Source organism: Schistocerca gregaria, chromosome 1 (assembly GCF_023897955.1).
Source record: "Schistocerca gregaria isolate iqSchGreg1 chromosome 1, iqSchGreg1.2, whole genome shotgun sequence".
NCBI lineage: Eukaryota > Metazoa > Arthropoda > Insecta > Orthoptera > Acrididae > Schistocerca > Schistocerca gregaria.
The window spans coordinates 466,697,769-466,710,229 of NC_064920.1; the positions used below are offsets into that span (position 1 = coordinate 466,697,769).

Genomic DNA, 12,461 nt, shown 5'->3' on the forward strand with positions numbered 1-12,461 from the left:
GTTATAACTCCAAAAAATTTAATTGAAATTATCTGTGGCCGGGCCATAAGAGACGCCAAAGGAGCATCCGACGGCGCTGTTGTGTGCCCCCATAAATTACCAGCCTAGTGTAATGTGGCTGCAAGAGCGGTCCGGCTAAAAACAAAAAAAAAAAAAAAAAAAATAAGATAATGTTAAATTAAAAGAAATCGCAGTGTGTAAGGAGCTAACTACTGGGCACATCGACAACTCCGACAAGTTTTGCTACCAGCAGAATATCTGATCTCTGCAGAATATTATCTCATTTCAAGCTGTGTTTTAATTAATTTTAGGTGGGCCGATCCCGGCGGTACTGCAATGCCGGGCCAACCCGCGACAGAGGTGGAGCAAGCCCCTAGCACTCCGTCATGAGCCAAAAATGAGTTTAATATTCTGGTCCTGCGATGCAGGACGTATCAGATATTAAGCTGATAAGAACAGATACTACACTTTGATCTTAGCCAAAAGGCCGAGAAGCGATAAGGAAAAACCGCAGTGGAAGGGCCTAAATGCTTGCAGCGTGTGCGCTCCACATGTGGGAGTGAAACATGGTGGTGCGGGCTGATATCGCAACAGGCGACCGTGGAAAACGTCGCAAAAGCAAGTGCCGGGAGGAAGGACAACTGAAGAGAGCACTCGTCAACAGCCTAGTTTTACCGTCCATGTCTAACAGTAAAGAGCGACTCCCATTTGAACGCCGCTAGCAGCCACGGCAGTGGAGAAGCCGTGAGGCCGCCCCACAGCAGCGCCAGGACGGCGCGAGCTACACCGGCGCGAGGCCGGCGCAAGCTACACCTAGCCGAGTGCTTACACCGTTCACCGCAGACTGCATATGTGTGTGTGTGCGTGTGTACACACGTATTCTGCGTGCGTGCGGCGGCGACGACGACGTTCGCGAGGAGCTAAGGTTATAACTCCAAAAAATTTAATTGAAATTATCTGTGGCCGGGCCATAAGAGACGCCAAAGGAGCATCCGACGGCGCTGTTGTGTGCCCCCATAAATTACCAGCCTAGTGTAATGTGGCTGCAAGAGCGGTCCGGCTAAAAACAAAAAAAAAAAAAAAAAAAAATAAGATAATGTTAAATTAAAAGAAATCGCAGTGTGTAAGGAGCTAACTACTGGGCACATCGACAACTCCGACAAGTTTTGCTACCAGCAGAATATCTGATCTCTGCAGAATATTATCTCATTTCAAGCTGTGTTTTAATTAATTTTAGGTGGGCCGATCCCGGCGGTACTGCAATGCCGGGCCAACCCGCGACAGAGGTGGAGCAAGCCCCTAGCACTCCGTCATGAGCCAAAAATGAGTTTAATATTCTGGTCCTGCGATGCAGGACGTATCAGATATTAAGCTGATAAGAACAGATACTACACTTTGATCTTAGCCAAAAGGCCGAGAAGCGATAAGGAAAAACCGCAGTGGAAGGGCCTAAATGCTTGCAGCGTGTGCGCTCCACATGTGGGAGTGAAACATGGTGGTGCGGGCTGATATCGCAACAGGCGACCGTGGAAAACGTCGCAAAAGCAAGTGCCGGGAGGAAGGACAACTGAAGAGAGCACTCGTCAACAGCCTAGTTTTACCGTCCATGTCTAACAGTAAAGAGCGACTCCCATTTGAACGCCGCTAGCAGCCACGGCAGTGGAGAAGCCGTGAGGCCGCCCCACAGCAGCGCCAGGACGGCGCGAGCTACACCGGCGCGAGGCCGGCGCAAGCTACACCTAGCCGAGTGCTTACACCGTTCACCGCAGACTGCATATGTGTGTGTGTGCGTGTGTACACACGTATTCTGCGTGCGTGCGGCGGCGACGACGACGTTCGCGAGGAGCTAAGGTTATAACTCCAAAAAATTTAATTGAAATTATCTGTGGCCGGGCCATAAGAGACGCCAAAGGAGCATCCGACGGCGCTGTTGTGTGCCCCCATAAATTACCAGCCTAGTGTAATGTGGCTGCAAGAGCGGTCCGGCTAAAAACAAAAAAAAAAAAAATAAAATAAGATAATGTTAAATTAAAAGAAATCGCAGTGTGTAAGGAGCTAACTACTGGGCACATCGACAACTCCGACAAGTTTTGCTACCAGCAGAATATCTGATCTCTGCAGAATATTATCTCATTTCAAGCTGTGTTTTAATTAATTTTAGGTGGGCCGATCCCGGCGGTACTGCAATGCCGGGCCAACCCGCGACAGAGGTGGAGCAAGCCCCTAGCACTCCGTCATGAGCCAAAAATGAGTTTAATATTCTGGTCCTGCGATGCAGGACGTATCAGATATTAAGCTGATAAGAACAGATACTACACTTTGATCTTAGCCAAAAGGCCGAGAAGCGATAAGGAAAAACCGCAGTGGAAGGGCCTAAATGCTTGCAGCGTGTGCGCTCCACATGTGGGAGTGAAACATGGTGGTGCGGGCTGATATCGCAACAGGCGACCGTGGAAAACGTCGCAAAAGCAAGTGCCGGGAGGAAGGACAACTGAAGAGAGCACTCGTCAACAGCCTAGTTTTACCGTCCATGTCTAACAGTAAAGAGCGACTCCCATTTGAACGCCGCTAGCAGCCACGGCAGTGGAGAAGCCGTGAGGCCGCCCCACAGCAGCGCCAGGACGGCGCGAGCTACACCGGCGCGAGGCCGGCGCAAGCTACACCTAGCCGAGTGCTTACACCGTTCACCGCAGACTGCATATGTGTGTGTGTGCGTGTGTACACACGTATTCTGCGTGCGTGCGGCGGCGACGACGACGTTCGCGAGGAGCTAAGGTTATAACTCCAAAAAATTTAATTGAAATTATCTGTGGCCGGGCCATAAGAGACGCCAAAGGAGCATCCGACGGCGCTGTTGTGTGCCCCCATAAATTACCAGCCTAGTGTAATGTGGCTGCAAGAGCGGTCCGGCTAAAAACAAAAAAAAAAAAAAAAAAAATAAGATAATGTTAAATTAAAAGAAATCGCAGTGTGTAAGGAGCTAACTACTGGGCACATCGACAACTCCGACAAGTTTTGCTACCAGCAGAATATCTGATCTCTGCAGAATATTATCTCATTTCAAGCTGTGTTTTAATTAATTTTAGGTGGGCCGATCCCGGCGGTACTGCAATGCCGGGCCAACCCGCGACAGAGGTGGAGCAAGCCCCTAGCACTCCGTCATGAGCCAAAAATGAGTTTAATATTCTGGTCCTGCGATGCAGGACGTATCAGATATTAAGCTGATAAGAACAGATTTTTTTAGTCATTGAGAGAATTTTTGGAAGCGGGAAGGAACTTCTAGGAAGGTTGCTTCAGGAATATTCCGGGCCACAGTACCAGTTTCGTGGTCGACGTCATCTGCCACCATCTACAGAGAGTCGTGCCTCACTAGCTGGCACTGGGCCGGCGTCGTAACTAAGAATTATCTATAGATAATAGGAGATCTTGGGTTTACCCGGAGTGCAGTGGCGCACTCCGGCCAAGATGAGAAGGTCATAAGTTTGTATCAACCCCGGGCGGAGACCCAGACGAAGCTGGCCGGGGGAAAAATAGGAAGACGAACAGAGCGGAAGGCACATACGTCGCTACCAACTCTGCCGCCGGTGTCGACAGTATAAACTGGACACACACGAGACCGGTCTGCATCTGCCACGGCAGGAGGATCAGATGGGACGGCTACATCTGCCTCTGCGGGTGGTTCAGATGGGGCCTGAGCATCTCGCCACCCTTAGTCAAAATCGGGAGAAAAAAATAGAGGGAAGAAGTATCACATGCAGGGCAGGTCTGGCAGTTACGAAGGCGCTTGCTGCCCTCACAGCAAGGCCAACCACGATCCGGACCGTGCACGCTGCAACTTCGTCATAGTCGGGTGCCGGGAGAGCAATGACTAAAGAAAATACATCGCATATCAGTGCGTTTCGTATCCGACCTTAGCAGCATTAAGCTGATAAGAACAGATACTACACTTTGATCTTAGCCAAAAGGCCGAGAAGCGATAAGGAAAAACCGCAGTGGAAGGGCCTAAATGCTTGCAGCGTGTGCGCTCCACATGTGGGAGTGAAACATGGTGGTGCGGGCTGATATCGCAACAGGCGACCGTGGAAAACGTCGCAAAAGCAAGTGCCGGGAGGAAGGACAACTGAAGAGAGCACTCGTCAACAGCCTAGTTTTACCGTCCATGTCTAACAGTAAAGAGCGACTCCCATTTGAACGCCGCTAGCAGCCACGGCAGTGGAGAAGCCGTGAGGCCGCCCCACAGCAGCGCCAGGACGGCGCGAGCTACACCGGCGCGAGGCCGGCGCAAGCTACACCTAGCCGAGTGCTTACACCGTTCACCGCAGACTGCATATGTGTGTGTGTGCGTGTGTACACACGTATTCTGCGTGCGTGCGGCGGCGACGACGACGTTCGCGAGGAGCTAAGGTTATAACTCCAAAAAATTTAATTGAAATTATCTGTGGCCGGGCCATAAGAGACGCCAAAGGAGCATCCGACGGCGCTGTTGTGTGCCCCCATAAATTACCAGCCTAGTGTAATGTGGCTGCAAGAGCGGTCCGGCTAAAAACAAAAAAAAAAAAAAAAAAAAATAAGATAATGTTAAATTAAAAGAAATCGCAGTGTGTAAGGAGCTAACTACTGGGCACATCGACAACTCCGACAAGTTTTGCTACCAGCAGAATATCTGATCTCTGCAGAATATTATCTCATTTCAAGCTGTGTTTTAATTAATTTTAGGTGGGCCGATCCCGGCGGTACTGCAATGCCGGGCCAACCCGCGACAGAGGTGGAGCAAGCCCCTAGCACTCCGTCATGAGCCAAAAATGAGTTTAATATTCTGGTCCTGCGATGCAGGACGTATCAGATATTAAGCTGATAAGAACAGATTTTTTTTTTTTTTTTTTAGTCATTGAGAGAATTTTTGGAAGCGGGAAGGAACTTCTAGGAAGGTTGCTTCAGGAATATTCCGGGCCACAGTACCAGTTTCGTGGTCGACGTCATCTGCCACCATCTACAGAGAGTCGTACCTCACTAGCTGGTACTGGGCCGGCGTCGTAACTAAGAATTATCTATAGATAATAGGAGATCTTGGGTTTACCCGGAGTGCAGTGGCGCACTCCGGCCAAGATGAGAAGGTCATAAGTTTGTATCAACCCCGGGCGGAGACCCAGACGACGCTGGCCGGGGGAAAAATAGGAAGACGAACAGAGCGGAAGGCACATACGTCGCTACCAACTCTGCCGCCGGTGTCGACAGTATAAACTGGACACACACGAGACCGGTCTGCATCTGCCACGGCAGGAGGATCAGATGGGACGGCTACATCTGCCTCTGCGGGTGGTTCAGATGGGGCCTGAGCATCTCGCCACCCTTAGTCAAAATCGGGAGAAAAAAATAGAGGGAAGAAGTATCACATGCAGCGCAGGTCTGGCAGTTACGAAGGCGCTTGCTGCCCTCACAGCAAGGCCAACCACGATCCGGACCGTGCACGCTGCAACTTCGTCATAGTCGGGTGCCGGGAGAGCAATGACTAAAGAAAATACATCGCATATCAGTGCGTTTCGTATCCGACCTTACCAGCATTAAGCTGATAAGAACAGATACTACACTTTGATCTTAGCCAAAAGGCCGAGAAGCGATAAGGAAAAACCGCAGTGGAAGGGCCTAAATGCTTGCAGCGTGTGCGCTCCACATGTGGGAGTGAAACATGGTGGTGCGGGCTGATATCGCAACAGGCGACCGTGGAAAACGTCGCAAAAGCAAGTGCCGGGAGGAAGGACAACTGAAGAGAGCACTCGTCAACAGCCTAGTTTTACCGTCCATGTCTAACAGTAAAGAGCGACTCCCATTTGAACGCCGCTAGCAGCCACGGCAGTGGAGAAGCCGTGAGGCCGCCCCACAGCAGCGCCAGGACGGCGCGAGCTACACCGGCGCGAGGCCGGCGCAAGCTACACCTAGCCGAGTGCTTACACCGTTCACCGCAGACTGCATATGTGTGTGTGTGCGTGTGTACACACGTATTCTGCGTGCGTGCGGCGGCGACGACGACGTTCGCGAGGAGCTAAGGTTATAACTCCAAAAAATTTAATTGAAATTATCTGTGGCCGGGCCATAAGAGACGCCAAAGGAGCATCCGACGGCGCTGTTGTGTGCCCCCATAAATTACCAGCCTAGTGTAATGTGGCTGCAAGAGCGGTCCGGCTAAAAACAAAAAAAAAAAAAAAAAAAATAAGATAATGTTAAATTAAAAGAAATCGCAGTGTGTAAGGAGCTAACTACTGGGCACATCGACAACTCCGACAAGTTTTGCTACCAGCAGAATATCTGATCTCTGCAGAATATTATCTCATTTCAAGCTGTGTTTTAATTAATTTTAGGTGGGCCGATCCCGGCGGTACTGCAATGCCGGGCCAACCCGCGACAGAGGTGGAGCAAGCCCCTAGCACTCCGTCATGAGCCAAAAATGAGTTTAATATTCTGGTCCTGCGATGCAGGACGTATCAGATATTAAGCTGATAAGAACAGATACTACACTTTGATCTTAGCCAAAAGGCCGAGAAGCGATAAGGAAAAACCGCAGTGGAAGGGCCTAAATGCTTGCAGCGTGTGCGCTCCACATGTGGGAGTGAAACATGGTGGTGCGGGCTGATATCGCAACAGGCGACCGTGGAAAACGTCGCAAAAGCAAGTGCCGGGAGGAAGGACAACTGAAGAGAGCACTCGTCAACAGCCTAGTTTTACCGTCCATGTCTAACAGTAAAGAGCGACTCCCATTTGAACGCCGCTAGCAGCCACGGCAGTGGAGAAGCCGTGAGGCCGCCCCACAGCAGCGCCAGGACGGCGCGAGCTACACCGGCGCGAGGCCGGCGCAAGCTACACCTAGCCGAGTGCTTACACCGTTCACCGCAGACTGCATATGTGTGTGTGTGCGTGTGTACACACGTATTCTGCGTGCGTGCGGCGGCGACGACGACGTTCGCGAGGAGCTAAGGTTATAACTCCAAAAAATTTAATTGAAATTATCTGTGGCCGGGCCATAAGAGACGCCAAAGGAGCATCCGACGGCGCTGTTGTGTGCCCCCATAAATTACCAGCCTAGTGTAATGTGGCTGCAAGAGCGGTCCGGCTAAAAACAAAAAAAAAAAAAAAAAAAAATAAGATAATGTTAAATTAAAAGAAATCGCAGTGTGTAAGGAGCTAACTACTGGGCACATCGACAACTCCGACAAGTTTTGCTACCAGCAGAATATCTGATCTCTGCAGAATATTATCTCATTTCAAGCTGTGTTTTAATTAATTTTAGGTGGGCCGATCCCGGCGGTACTGCAATGCCGGGCCAACCCGCGACAGAGGTGGAGCAAGCCCCTAGCACTCCGTCATGAGCCAAAAATGAGTTTAATATTCTGGTCCTGCGATGCAGGACGTATCAGATATTAAGCTGATAAGAACAGATTTTTTTTTTTTTTTTTTAGTCATTGAGAGAATTTTTGGAAGCGGGAAGGAACTTCTAGGAAGGTTGCTTCAGGAATATTCCGGGCCACAGTACCAGTTTCGTGGTCGACGTCATCTGCCACCATCTACAGAGAGTCGTACCTCACTAGCTGGTACTGGGCCGGCGTCGTAACTAAGAATTATCTATAGATAATAGGAGATCTTGGGTTTACCCGGAGTGCAGTGGCGCACTCCGGCCAAGATGAGAAGGTCATAAGTTTGTATCAACCCCGGGCGGAGACCCAGACGACGCTGGCCGGGGGAAAAATAGGAAGACGAACAGAGCGGAAGGCACATACGTCGCTACCAACTCTGCCGCCGGTGTCGACAGTATAAACTGGACACACACGAGACCGGTCTGCATCTGCCACGGCAGGAGGATCAGATGGGACGGCTACATCTGCCTCTGCGGGTGGTTCAGATGGGGCCTGAGCATCTCGCCACCCTTAGTCAAAATCGGGAGAAAAAAATAGAGGGAAGAAGTATCACATGCAGCGCAGGTCTGGCAGTTACGAAGGCGCTTGCTGCCCTCACAGCAAGGCCAACCACGATCCGGACCGTGCACGCTGCAACTTCGTCATAGTCGGGTGCCGGGAGAGCAATGACTAAAGAAAATACATCGCATATCAGTGCGTTTCGTATCCGACCTTACCAGCATTAAGCTGATAAGAACAGATACTACACTTTGATCTTAGCCAAAAGGCCGAGAAGCGATAAGGAAAAACCGCAGTGGAAGGGCCTAAATGCTTGCAGCGTGTGCGCTCCACATGTGGGAGTGAAACATGGTGGTGCGGGCTGATATCGCAACAGGCGACCGTGGAAAACGTCGCAAAAGCAAGTGCCGGGAGGAAGGACAACTGAAGAGAGCACTCGTCAACAGCCTAGTTTTACCGTCCATGTCTAACAGTAAAGAGCGACTCCCATTTGAACGCCGCTAGCAGCCACGGCAGTGGAGAAGCCGTGAGGCCGCCCCACAGCAGCGCCAGGACGGCGCGAGCTACACCGGCGCGAGGCCGGCGCAAGCTACACCTAGCCGAGTGCTTACACCGTTCACCGCAGACTGCATATGTGTGTGTGTGCGTGTGTACACACGTATTCTGCGTGCGTGCGGCGGCGACGACGACGTTCGCGAGGAGCTAAGGTTATAACTCCAAAAAATTTAATTGAAATTATCTGTGGCCGGGCCATAAGAGACGCCAAAGGAGCATCCGACGGCGCTGTTGTGTGCCCCCATAAATTACCAGCCTAGTGTAATGTGGCTGCAAGAGCGGTCCGGCTAAAAACAAAAAAAAAAAAAAAAAAAATAAGATAATGTTAAATTAAAAGAAATCGCAGTGTGTAAGGAGCTAACTACTGGGCACATCGACAACTCCGACAAGTTTTGCTACCAGCAGAATATCTGATCTCTGCAGAATATTATCTCATTTCAAGCTGTGTTTTAATTAATTTTAGGTGGGCCGATCCCGGCGGTACTGCAATGCCGGGCCAACCCGCGACAGAGGTGGAGCAAGCCCCTAGCACTCCGTCATGAGCCAAAAATGAGTTTAATATTCTGGTCCTGCGATGCAGGACGTATCAGATATTAAGCTGATAAGAACAGATTTTTTTAGTCATTGAGAGAATTTTTGGAAGCGGGAAGGAACTTCTAGGAAGGTTGCTTCAGGAATATTCCGGGCCACAGTACCAGTTTCGTGGTCGACGTCATCTGCCACCATCTACAGAGAGTCGTGCCTCACTAGCTGGCACTGGGCCGGCGTCGTAACTAAGAATTATCTATAGATAATAGGAGATCTTGGGTTTACCCGGAGTGCAGTGGCGCACTCCGGCCAAGATGAGAAGGTCATAAGTTTGTATCAACCCCGGGCGGAGACCCAGACGAAGCTGGCCGGGGGAAAAATAGGAAGACGAACAGAGCGGAAGGCACATACGTCGCTACCAACTCTGCCGCCGGTGTCGACAGTATAAACTGGACACACACGAGACCGGTCTGCATCTGCCACGGCAGGAGGATCAGATGGGACGGCTACATCTGCCTCTGCGGGTGGTTCAGATGGGGCCTGAGCATCTCGCCACCCTTAGTCAAAATCGGGAGAAAAAAATAGAGGGAAGAAGTATCACATGCAGGGCAGGTCTGGCAGTTACGAAGGCGCTTGCTGCCCTCACAGCAAGGCCAACCACGATCCGGACCGTGCACGCTGCAACTTCGTCATAGTCGGGTGCCGGGAGAGCAATGACTAAAGAAAATACATCGCATATCAGTGCGTTTCGTATCCGACCTTACCAGCATTAAGCTGATAAGAACAGATACTACACTTTGATCTTAGCCAAAAGGCCGAGAAGCGATAAGGAAAAACCGCAGTGGAAGGGCCTAAATGCTTGCAGCGTGTGCGCTCCACATGTGGGAGTGAAACATGGTGGTGCGGGCTGATATCGCAACAGGCGACCGTGGAAAACGTCGCAAAAGCAAGTGCCGGGAGGAAGGACAACTGAAGAGAGCACTCGTCAACAGCCTAGTTTTACCGTCCATGTCTAACAGTAAAGAGCGACTCCCATTTGAACGCCGCTAGCAGCCACGGCAGTGGAGAAGCCGTGAGGCCGCCCCACAGCAGCGCCAGGACGGCGCGAGCTACACCGGCGCGAGGCCGGCGCAAGCTACACCTAGCCGAGTGCTTACACCGTTCACCGCAGACTGCATATGTGTGTGTGTGCGTGTGTACACACGTATTCTGCGTGCGTGCGGCGGCGACGACGACGTTCGCGAGGAGCTAAGGTTATAACTCCAAAAAATTTAATTGAAATTATCTGTGGCCGGGCCATAAGAGACGCCAAAGGAGCATCCGACGGCGCTGTTGTGTGCCCCCATAAATTACCAGCCTAGTGTAATGTGGCTGCAAGAGCGGTCCGGCTAAAAACAAAAAAAAAAAAAAAAAAAAATAAGATAATGTTAAATTAAAAGAAATCGCAGTGTGTAAGGAGCTAACTACTGGGCACATCGACAACTCCGACAAGTTTTGCTACCAGCAGAATATCTGATCTCTGCAGAATATTATCTCATTTCAAGCTGTGTTTTAATTAATTTTAGGTGGGCCGATCCCGGCGGTACTGCAATGCCGGGCCAACCCGCGACAGAGGTGGAGCAAGCCCCTAGCACTCCGTCATGAGCCAAAAATGAGTTTAATATTCTGGTCCTGCGATGCAGGACGTATCAGATATTAAGCTGATAAGAACAGATTTTTTTTTTTTTTTTTTAGTCATTGAGAGAATTTTTGGAAGCGGGAAGGAACTTCTAGGAAGGTTGCTTCAGGAATATTCCGGGCCACAGTACCAGTTTCGTGGTCGACGTCATCTGCCACCATCTACAGAGAGTCGTACCTCACTAGCTGGTACTGGGCCGGCGTCGTAACTAAGAATTATCTATAGATAATAGGAGATCTTGGGTTTACCCGGAGTGCAGTGGCGCACTCCGGCCAAGATGAGAAGGTCATAAGTTTGTATCAACCCCGGGCGGAGACCCAGACGACGCTGGCCGGGGGAAAAATAGGAAGACGAACAGAGCGGAAGGCACATACGTCGCTACCAACTCTGCCGCCGGTGTCGACAGTATAAACTGGACACACACGAGACCGGTCTGCATCTGCCACGGCAGGAGGATCAGATGGGACGGCTACATCTGCCTCTGCGGGTGGTTCAGATGGGGCCTGAGCATCTCGCCACCCTTAGTCAAAATCGGGAGAAAAAAATAGAGGGAAGAAGTATCACATGCAGCGCAGGTCTGGCAGTTACGAAGGCGCTTGCTGCCCTCACAGCAAGGCCAACCACGATCCGGACCGTGCACGCTGCAACTTCGTCATAGTCGGGTGCCGGGAGAGCAATGACTAAAGAAAATACATCGCATATCAGTGCGTTTCGTATCCGACCTTACCAGCATTAAGCTGATAAGAACAGATACTACACTTTGATCTTAGCCAAAAGGCCGAGAAGCGATAAGGAAAAACCGCAGTGGAAGGGCCTAAATGCTTGCAGCGTGTGCGCTCCACATGTGGGAGTGAAACATGGTGGTGCGGGCTGATATCGCAACAGGCGACCGTGGAAAACGTCGCAAAAGCAAGTGCCGGGAGGAAGGACAACTGAAGAGAGCACTCGTCAACAGCCTAGTTTTACCGTCCATGTCTAACAGTAAAGAGCGACTCCCATTTGAACGCCGCTAGCAGCCACGGCAGTGGAGAAGCCGTGAGGCCGCCCCACAGCAGCGCCAGGACGGCGCGAGCTACACCGGCGCGAGGCCGGCGCAAGCTACACCTAGCCGAGTGCTTACACCGTTCACCGCAGACTGCATATGTGTGTGTGTGCGTGTGTACACACGTATTCTGCGTGCGTGCGGCGGCGACGACGACGTTCGCGAGGAGCTAAGGTTATAACTCCAAAAAATTTAATTGAAATTATCTGTGGCCGGGCCATAAGAGACGCCAAAGGAGCATCCGACGGCGCTGTTGTGTGCCCCCATAAATTACCAGCCTAGTGTAATGTGGCTGCAAGAGCGGTCCGGCTAAAAACAAAAAAAAAAAAAAAAAAAATAAGATAATGTTAAATTAAAAGAAATCGCAGTGTGTAAGGAGCTAACTACTGGGCACATCGACAACTCCGACAAGTTTTGCTACCAGCAGAATATCTGATCTCTGCAGAATATTATCTCATTTCAAGCTGTGTTTTAATTAATTTTAGGTGGGCCGATCCCGGCGGTACTGCAATGCCGGGCCAACCCGCGACAGAGGTGGAGCAAGCCCCTAGCACTCCGTCATGAGCCAAAAATGAGTTTAATATTCTGGTCCTGCGATGCAGGACGTATCAGATATTAAGCTGATAAGAACAGATACTACACTTTGATCTTAGCCAAAAGGCCGAGAAGCGATAAGGAAAAACCGCAGTGGAAGGGCCTAAATGCTTGCAGCGTGTGCGCTCCACATGTGGGAGTGAAACATGGTGGTGCGGGC

At 50.7% G+C, this 12,461-nt stretch overlaps 8 non-coding genes and 7 pseudogenes across 8 annotated transcripts; all 15 read right to left on the minus strand.

The window, feature by feature from the left end:
- Window positions 1-306: 306 nt before the first annotated feature.
- LOC126291923 (U2 spliceosomal RNA) lies at window positions 307-499 on the minus strand. Its single transcript, XR_007551919.1, has one exon. It is a non-coding gene; the product is annotated as a U2 spliceosomal RNA (small nuclear RNA).
- Window positions 500-1,232: 733 nt separating this feature from the next.
- Window positions 1,233-1,425, minus strand: LOC126291929 (U2 spliceosomal RNA). The gene has a single exon (XR_007551937.1). It is a non-coding gene; the product is annotated as a U2 spliceosomal RNA (small nuclear RNA).
- Window positions 1,426-2,156: 731 nt separating this feature from the next.
- Window positions 2,157-2,349, minus strand: LOC126291934 (U2 spliceosomal RNA). The gene has a single exon (XR_007551943.1). It is a non-coding gene; the product is annotated as a U2 spliceosomal RNA (small nuclear RNA).
- A 732-nt stretch (window positions 2,350-3,081) lies between these two features.
- Window positions 3,082-3,257, minus strand: LOC126292720 (U2 spliceosomal RNA; annotated as a pseudogene).
- A 588-nt stretch (window positions 3,258-3,845) lies between these two features.
- On the minus strand, window positions 3,846-3,978 carry LOC126285889 (U2 spliceosomal RNA; annotated as a pseudogene).
- Window positions 3,979-4,711: 733 nt separating this feature from the next.
- LOC126285363 (U2 spliceosomal RNA) lies at window positions 4,712-4,902 on the minus strand. The gene has a single exon (XR_007551629.1). It is a non-coding gene; the product is annotated as a U2 spliceosomal RNA (small nuclear RNA).
- A 602-nt stretch (window positions 4,903-5,504) lies between these two features.
- LOC126285569 (U2 spliceosomal RNA) lies at window positions 5,505-5,619 on the minus strand (annotated as a pseudogene).
- A 732-nt stretch (window positions 5,620-6,351) lies between these two features.
- Window positions 6,352-6,544, minus strand: LOC126291943 (U2 spliceosomal RNA). The gene has a single exon (XR_007551946.1). It is a non-coding gene; the product is annotated as a U2 spliceosomal RNA (small nuclear RNA).
- Window positions 6,545-7,277: 733 nt separating this feature from the next.
- On the minus strand, window positions 7,278-7,468 carry LOC126285369 (U2 spliceosomal RNA). The gene has a single exon (XR_007551632.1). It is a non-coding gene; the product is annotated as a U2 spliceosomal RNA (small nuclear RNA).
- Window positions 7,469-8,070: 602 nt separating this feature from the next.
- Window positions 8,071-8,185, minus strand: LOC126285580 (U2 spliceosomal RNA; annotated as a pseudogene).
- Window positions 8,186-8,917: 732 nt separating this feature from the next.
- On the minus strand, window positions 8,918-9,093 carry LOC126292731 (U2 spliceosomal RNA; annotated as a pseudogene).
- Window positions 9,094-9,699: 606 nt separating this feature from the next.
- On the minus strand, window positions 9,700-9,814 carry LOC126285591 (U2 spliceosomal RNA; annotated as a pseudogene).
- A 733-nt stretch (window positions 9,815-10,547) lies between these two features.
- On the minus strand, window positions 10,548-10,738 carry LOC126285374 (U2 spliceosomal RNA). The gene has a single exon (XR_007551633.1). It is a non-coding gene; the product is annotated as a U2 spliceosomal RNA (small nuclear RNA).
- Window positions 10,739-11,340: 602 nt separating this feature from the next.
- LOC126285602 (U2 spliceosomal RNA) lies at window positions 11,341-11,455 on the minus strand (annotated as a pseudogene).
- A 732-nt stretch (window positions 11,456-12,187) lies between these two features.
- Window positions 12,188-12,380, minus strand: LOC126291944 (U2 spliceosomal RNA). The gene has a single exon (XR_007551947.1). It is a non-coding gene; the product is annotated as a U2 spliceosomal RNA (small nuclear RNA).
- Between the last annotated feature and the right edge of the window lie 81 nt (window positions 12,381-12,461).